The following is an 8,990-nucleotide window of genomic DNA, read 5'->3' as shown; positions in this document are numbered from 1 at the left end:
GACGTTCAGGAACCTCTGGCCAAGATCTACTTGTTTGTGAATGAAGACCCTTTGTTCCTACTTCCAGCTCCATTGCCCTTGAACTTATCTGTGGACAGAAAGGTCTCCCTCTCTGCCTAGAATTTGGAAGTTTTGTGATGAAAGTTTGGCGCAATGGCAAACATCATTTTGAGACCTCGGAATGTTTTCCACTCATCACAAATCATCCTTCTACAAACAGTTTTAAATCCTTCTCTAGAACTAGTAGGGATTGAGAAACAATAGAGGCTTCATGTATTGTCCAAATTGCATGGAAAGTTCCAGGGACTATGGGTGGGAAGGATGTGAAGGAGAGTAAAAACAGAGTCTCAGGGCTTCAGAAGGTCCAACTTAAAATACTAGCCTCTGGGACACAATACTCCAAACATGCCACTGAGTCTATAAATAATATTCTCATCTCCCCACTGTCTATCAGTGTGTCCTACTGTGGTGGCTTGTGAGTTGCTGTGATTCTGTAAGCTATGCCCCAGGTGTTTTAAATACCAGCAGGGTCACCCATGGTGGACAGGTTTCAGCTGAGATTTCATATGAAGATAGACAAGGACGAAAGAGAGATGACTACCTTTGAATATTAAGTCACTGAAAACCCTATGAATAGCAGTGGGACACTGTCAGCACCAGAAAATTGAATATTGAAACGTGATGAAGAGCACCAGAATATTGTCATATATAGAGCTGGGAGGCACTCAAAATATGACTGGGGAAGAGCTGCCTTCTCAACTTCATTTGCTGATGGGGCACAACTCAAAACGAAGAGAAATAGCTGTAAACATCCATTTACAATCTGAACATGGAATGTATGAAATATGAATCTAGGAAAATTGGAAAATGTCAAAAATGAAATGGAATGCATAAAGATCGATATCCTAGGCATTAGTGAGCTGAGATGGACTGGCATTGGCCATTTTGAATCTGACATTATATGGTTTATTTTGCAGGGAATGACAAATGGCATTGCATTTATTATCAAAAAGAACATATTAAGATCTGTCTTAAAGTACAATGCTGTCTGTGATAGGATAATATCCATATGCCTATGGCATTCATTATTCAAATTTACTCACTAACCACTAAAGCCAGTGATGATGAAATTGAAGAATTCTACCAACTTCTTCAATCTGAAATTAATCAAACATGCAATCAAGATGTATTGATAATTTCTGGTGATTGGAATGCAAAGGTTGGAAACAAAGAGGAAGGATCAGTAATTGGAAAATACAGTCTTGGTGATAGAAACAATGTTGGAGATCATATGATAGAATTTTGCAAGACCGATGACTTCTTCATTGTAAATACCATTTTTAAACAACATAAAAGATGAGTATACACATGGGTCTAACCAGATGGAATACACAGAAATCAGATTGACTACTTCTGTGGAGAGAGATAGTGGAAAAGTTCCATATCATCAGCTAAAACAAGGCTAGGGGTAGACTGTGGATCAGACCATCAATTGTTCATATCCAAATTCAAACTGAAGCTGAAGAAAATGAAAACAAATCCACGAGAGCCAAAATATGACCTTGAATACATCCTACCTGACTTTAGAGATCAAAAACCAGAAGAGTTGTGGGATGACATCAAGAATATCACACTGGAAGAAAGCAAAAGGTCATTGAGAAGACAAGAAAGAAGGAAAATACACTGGATATCAGAAGAGACTCTGAAACTTGCTCTCCAGTGTAGAGATGCTAAAGCAAATGGAAGAAATGAGGAGATACAAGAGCTGAACAGAAAAATTCAAATGTTAGTTAGAGAAGACAAAGTCAAATATTATAAAGAAACATGCAAAGACCTGGAGTTAGAAAACCGAAAGGAAAGAAGAACATGCTCAGCATTTCTCAAGCTGAGGGCACTGAAGAAAAAATTCAATCTTTGACTTGTGGTGTTGAAGGATTCTATGGGCATCAATTCTAAAATCCCTGGGTTTTGCCAATGTCTTCAGTAAAGCTTAGAATTCTCCTTTAGTACCATCAGTTCTTGATCACATGTTGTGGTTAGGTGCCATTGAGTCAGTATCGACTTATAGTAACCTATGCACAACAGAATAAAACACTGCCTGGTCCTGTACCAACCTCACAGTTGTTGTGACATGTGAATCCATTGCTGCCACTGTACCAATCCATCTCACTGGGGGTCTTCTTCTTTTTCATTGACCCTCCACTTTACCAAGCTTAATAATGTCCTTCTCCAGGAACTGATCCCTCCTGATAACATGTCCAAAGTATGAGAGAAAGTCTGACCATCCTGGCTTTTAAGGGGCATTCTGGCTGTAATTCTTCCAAAATGTTTGTTTGTTCTGTTGGCATTCCCTGTTACTTTTAATATTCTCCTTCAACACCATAACTCAAATGCTTCAATTCGTATACCGTCTTCTTTATTCATTGTCCAACTTTCACAATGTATATGAGGTTATTGAAAATACCATGGCTTGGGTCATGTAGTCCTCAAGCTGACATCTTTGCTCTTAAACACTCTAAAGACGTCTTGTGCAGCAGATCTGTCTAATGCAATAGATTTCTTGAGTGTTGTTGCTCCCATGAGTGTTATGATTGATCCATTCAAAATGAGTTATTTGACAACTTCAATCTTTTCCCCATTTATCTCGATTTTATTTATGGGTCCAGTGGTGAGGATTTTTGTTTCCTGTCCATCATGGTATTTAAAATAAAAAAGCACAGCTTCCGGTATCATAGCAACATGCAAGCCACCGCAATATTCGGTAGGATAGGGCTAGATTATGAAGAACTTTAAATGCTTAGTTTTCACTGTAAGTCCTTGTGTGCTCTCTAATTTTCCAGGTAAAGACATATTGTCAGAAGTGTCTTGTCCAAAAATCTGACATTTGCCCTAGACATCGTCCTCTTGCTTTCACCCTCATTGGTACCCTAGCAGTAAGCCCCCCAAACTTCCAATTAACCCATGATGTCACGCAAAGTTCAGGATGACAGCGAGTTTCATTTTGCCAAAAGAACTGGACTGGGAAGAGGTTGGGTCAAGGGACTGAGCTGTGTCTCCACAGGCCACCATCCCTGGGAGGGCCAGTAACAGTTGCCAGGAGTTGGCGGGCATGAGGATGCAATCTGGTAGCCACAGAAGAGACCCTCATCCTTGGAGGATCTGTGAGCCCTCAAACACCTGCTGACTTGACTTGCCTTGGCTGACAGTATTTCTGGCAAAGATTAGCTGGAGATGGGGTGGGTGGTTGAAAGCTGGCAGTGGCAGGACAAGAAGGGTCTTCAGTGCTAATAAATGAGATATGGTGTGAGCTCCTAGCTACAAATGGACAAGTTCTGGCCTTAGACAACCTTGTTGGCAAACTCGAATTAAGTTTTCCCATTGTTGGCTAAAGCACTCCAATAGAAGATGAGGGTGAAATGGTCCTGCCAGCACCATTGTGCATGTGAAAGGGAGAGTTAAAAGAAACCAACAGCCAAGAGGCTAAAGTAATGAGGTTAAAGTAATGGTCTTAGAATGAGACAGAGATGTGTGAGAGCTGGGGGGTGGGGGTTCACAGAGATGGGAACTTTGACCACAATTCTTGAGCTCTTTCCATGTCTGTGTTCCTGGCTTACTGCCGTCTACCTGGATTCATGAGGCCAAGAAGCAAATGGAAGGTAAGAGGGACTTTACAGCAGAAAATACTCCCTGAAGAAAGATTTTCCTACAAGTAGAGCATCAGGGGGACACTTGCCACTCCTTTGTGCCTCATAACCATGACTTTCTCCATCAAACACTGTCCATCTTTCCAGCTGTCCCACCAAGCCCTGGGGCCCATGCTGATTTCCTTTGGAAGAGCCCCAGCTCTCAGGGCAACCTCGGCAACAGCAGGGCCCACGATGGTTCCAGTGCCAAACTTCCCATTGCAAACAAAGGTCAGCCTGGTCCATAGAAGTTAAAATAACACATTGGCTGTTTATGGGCAAGGGCCCTGAATAAAGTCATTGGCTGGTTCTCTCAGCAGCGTGTCTAATCTTCCCTGGCTACCTTTCTGAGTCTTCGACTCCTCATCTATTTTGGTCTCTCTTTTCTTTGACTCATTCTGGAAATTCTGGGCCATAAATATGAGTGGCCTCCACAACCCCCTCTTCTTCTCCCCCCAGTGCCTGATCCCCACCAGCAGGCAGACAATTTAAAATTAGCTGCAGTCATGGTTGTCCAAACTGATAGGCAGGGAAACTGAGGCACAGCAGGCTGCAAGGCCTTGTCTGGCCCCCAACAGAGACACAGCAGCACAGCTGCCAACAAGACCCAGGGTTCTGGCTGGGACATTAACTCTGGAGTTCTGAGGGATGGCCTGGGGCCATGTGAACGAGTATAAAGCTCTTACTGGGCCATACTTGGCTGAAAACCCAGGACTGTATGGCAAATGGAATTGTAGTGGGGGCGGGAAGTGTGTGTGTGGGTGTATGTGTGGCAGATTTGGTGGTGCTATTTGCCATCCTTTTATGATGGGAATTTGACAAGCACAGAAAAGGACCAGAAAACCCAAAATAATAGGGGTGAAAGGACAAAGAACCTTCCCAAAGCCATGGATCAAGCTGTGGGCAAAATGTCTTCCTGTTTCTCATCCAAAGCCCCTGCCCTCAGGCCCAAGGGGCTGGCTGGGCTGGCCAGTCCAAGGCCACATCTAAGGAGTCTGGTCGGGTGAACTCCTGACTCCAAATCATCCTGTTGCCCAAGGCCTTCCTGGGTATGGATGACGGACGTGCTCTGGGGAGGGGAGACAGGGGTCCAGGGAGGCAGTTAGGGTTTTAGACACTTTCCAGGTGCCTCAGGGAACTCACATATTTCCTATGTAAAGTTCAGTCTGGTTACAATTAGGCTTTGCTTCTTTGCTTATTTCTGGAGAGATTAAAAATAGCAAAATCAGTTTAATCTGGGAGACTGAGATCAACAAGGCCACTGTGTCCAACAGTATGAAAATAACAAGCAGTGCTACTCACAGTCACAAAGTGTGGTGGGCTGGCAGGCTTTCTGGATGAAGGGACTTTAGGTGGCATGAATTCTCTAACAGATAACATCGTTTTTGGACTCCAGCAAGGATCTCTTCTTTTCAACTTCAATGAAAACAGAAAATGTCCCATACTGTTTAGGATCTGGAATCCTTTCTTTCAGTCTAAATGAGTTCAAAGAGGTCTAAAGACCTTTCTGAAAATCTCACCTTGGTTCCATTACTTGACACAGGATTCGGGCAGCATTCGATCCTAAGGCGCTGCGTCTGACCTGTCATCGTTAGAAGAGCATGGATCTGTGGTTCTTTCATCAGAGATTGGGACCGATGTCACTGATGATCAGGAAGCCAAGGAAGGAGCAGCGTTCTTCTATGAGATGCTGCTGGGTTGAGATGGACAGTTTAAATAATCCCTTTTGTGCTCTGGGTTAGGCAGAATGTGAAAGCCTCCGATACTGTGACAAGCACCCAGTCTCAGTGGGCATGCCATCTGAGGAGTCCTTAGGTGGTGAAAATGGTTAACACGGGGGGGTCACTAACAGAAAGGTTAGAGGTTTGAGTCCACTCAGAGACACCTCAGAAGAAAGGTGTCTTGATGTACTTCAAAAATAATTATCCACGGAAAATCCTAGGCAGCAGAGTGCTACTCTGGCATACCCAGGGCTGCCATGAGCAGTATCACCTGGATGGCATCCGGAACATGTGACTGTCAGAGTGCTGGAGTCAGGGAAGAAGGAAAAGTCAGGCGTACTTCTAAGGGCCAGTCCCGTAAGTGATTGACGTCACTTCCTCCCATATCTCTATGGTCAGAATCTGGGCACATGACCTGAATCTAAATGTAAGGGAGGCTGGAGAATGTAGAGGGACACACGGCTTTTTGGTGAGTGTGGCACCGGAATCAGCCATAGGCATGAAAGCCAGTAGAACATTCTTAGGGCGATCCCTCATGAGGCTTTAGGCAGAGTGGTGATATGAACAGACAGGGCCTGATGATTTGCCCTCTTACCATTTCTTCTTGTCACACAAGAGTGTGGCTACTGTAAGTACCATCCCGGAGAATAATCTAAACTCGGTGCCAAGGGGAAACCTATAGCAGGTAACTCAAGACAATGAAAATGAGTTATAATAACTTGGATTATTAGTGTAAGCAAATGTTTTCCCAGGGGCAGTTGCGTGTGGCTCAGTGGTAGAATTCTTACCTTCCATGCAAGAAACCCAGTTTTGATTCCCAGTCACTGAGCCACACACACAGCACTACCCATCTCTCAGGGGTGGTTTCTATGTTGCCATGATGCTAAATAGGTTTCAGCAGAACTAGATAGACCAGGAAAAAAGGTCTGGCACTTTACTTCTGAAAATGAACCGTTGAAAACCCTATGGATCACAACAGTCCAATTCCCAACCAATCATGTTTTCCTCCATTGTGCACAGGGTTGCCATTAGTGTGGGGTTGACCGGCCAGCAGTTAACAATGGATGGTTTTCTAGACCATTAGAGGGTGCAGTAGGGTCTTTTGGTTGCTGGCAGTGGGATTAGTAATGACTTGTCCATGTTGGGGCCACAGGTCAAGTTTCCTAAATGGTCTCACACCAGTTGAAATGTCTTCTTCATGTCTGCTTTAGACAAGGATCTCCAACAGGCAGCATCCAGGCCCACCTGACACCTTCAGGCCCCAGCCTAGGACCAGGCATCCTGAAGGCAACACTTACTTCCGCTGATGCTGCCTCACCCCACCATCCCAGGCTGGTCTGCCCGCAATGAGGACAAAGTTGAAACAATCTTACTCAGTTGGGACCATGGCTGAAGTGCTTTTCTGGGAATGTGACTGTGAGGGGAATTCTATAAAACACTGTTGTTGTTAAGTGCCATCAAGTTGGCTCCGGCTCATAGAGACCCTGCATAGGGTTTTTAAGGTGCTGCTGGTAAGCTTGAACTTCCGACCTTGCAATTCAAACCAACCTTGTAGTTCAGTACATTAACCTACCGCACCACACTAGGACTCTTCTATAAAACATAAGCAAAAGGAATTTAGCCAAGAAGAGCTGATTGACATATTTGAACAACAGAACAATTCTGTCCAGATTGAATCAAGTGATCATGGGACAAGCAGAGCTTTCTCAGGGGACATTATTTATAAAGTCCACCTTAGTACTGACCTGAACCCTCACTTATAAGTGGAGGAGCAGGTGACAATATCAGTGTAAACTGGAGGAAGGACAGACTAAATGAGAAGAAGCCATTTCAAGATGAATGTTGTGTGCTATTGTTTTGTGTAGTCAAGTCGGTTCTGATTGAGTGATGCTGTATAGGGGTTCTGAGGAGTGGCTGGTGAGTTTGAACTGCTGACCTTGCAGTTAGCAGCCTAGTGCTTATCCTACAGCACCACACCACCAGGAAAGAGTAAATTGTAAGGAAATATAAGTTGTATAAGTAAGGGGGTTTCACCATAACAGTAATATTTAATCTTACATTAAATGCACAAATTAAGAACAAAGACTAAACTCAACAGATATGATCTGGTCTTTTAGTTATTTCAGTTCTCAAAAGGTAGTGTTTGCAAGTGGAACTCCCTGTCTGGGATAAGCCCACTGCCTGGTTTGCTCTCCTCACATTAAAAGTATATGATGTGCCTCTGTCTGAACAGCTGAGCAACATATTGTGCTTGCAATTATAAACCTGGTGCTGGCCTTCACTCCTTATTTTTGTTGCTGTTGTTTGTTGTTTTGTCAAGTCAGTTCCAACTCACAGTAACCCTGTATAAGGTTTTCAAAGAGCTGCTGGTCAGTTTGAACTGCTGCCCTTGTGGTTAGCCTATGGTGCCACACCTTTATTTTAGTTCTGTTGAAATGACTTATGAGGATAAATTAAAAAGCATTGATACAAAATCACAGAAACCTTTATTAAACAAACGTATCAAAATGTGAAGTTCTTGTGTCTCGACATAGCCACCATCCAGGTCTCTACACCTCTAAAGGCAGTGTCTCCGTCTCTCTAACCCTTCTCCGACAACGTTCCGCTTCTATTTATTAGGGTTTCAGTGGCTGATCCCTCAGTAGTGGACCACCTATTCTTTTCTTCTAGAAGTAATGATGAAGTAAAAGAGCTTAACAAAAAATTCCAAAGGACAGCTTAAGAAGACAAAGAAAAAAGTATTATAATGAAATGTGCAATGACCTGGAATTAGAAAAACAGAGGGAAGAACACACTCAGAATTTCTCAAGTTGCAAGAACTGAAGAAAAATTTCAAGCCTTGGCTTTCAAAATTGAAGGATTCAATACACAGAATCACTTTACCAAAAAGAATTGGTCGATATTCAATCATTTCAAAAGGTAGCATATGATCAATACCAGCATCTGATGGTATTGCAAGAAGAAGTTCAAGCTGCAATGAAGGTATTAGCATAAAACAATGCCCCAAGAACTGACAGAATGCCAGTTGAAATGTTTTAACAAACTGATGCAGTGCTGGAAGCACTCATATTAGTCTACGCCAAGAAATTTAGAAGACAGCTAACCTGTTCAACAAACTGGAAGAGATCCATATTTGTGCTCATTCCTAAGAAATATGGTGCTCTGTGGTGTGGAAATTATTGACTAATATTAAAATATCACATGGAAGTAAATTTTTCCTGACAATAATTTAAAAATAATTGTAGTAATACATTGATAGGGAGCTACCAGCAATTCAAGCTGGATTCAGAAGAGAACATGGGGTAAGGGATATCATTGCTGATATCACATGGATCTTTACTGAACATAGAGAATATCAGAAAGATGCTTATTTGTGTTTTATTGACTATGCAAAGCTTTTGGCTGTGTGGATCATAACGAACTATGGATAATATTGTTAATAATGGTAATTCCGGAACACTTAATTGTGCTCATGTTGTTTTTGTTGTTGTTAAGTGCCGTCGAGTCGGTTCCGACCCATAGCGACCCTGTACAGGGTTTCCAAGGGTGTAAATCTTTACGGGAGCAGAAAGCCTCATCTTTCTCC

Source organism: Chrysochloris asiatica, unplaced genomic scaffold (assembly GCF_000296735.1).
Source record: "Chrysochloris asiatica unplaced genomic scaffold, ChrAsi1.0 scaffold00079, whole genome shotgun sequence".
In the NCBI taxonomy this organism is placed as follows: domain Eukaryota; kingdom Metazoa; phylum Chordata; class Mammalia; order Afrosoricida; family Chrysochloridae; genus Chrysochloris; species Chrysochloris asiatica.
Note: the sequence above shows the minus strand (reverse complement) of the source record.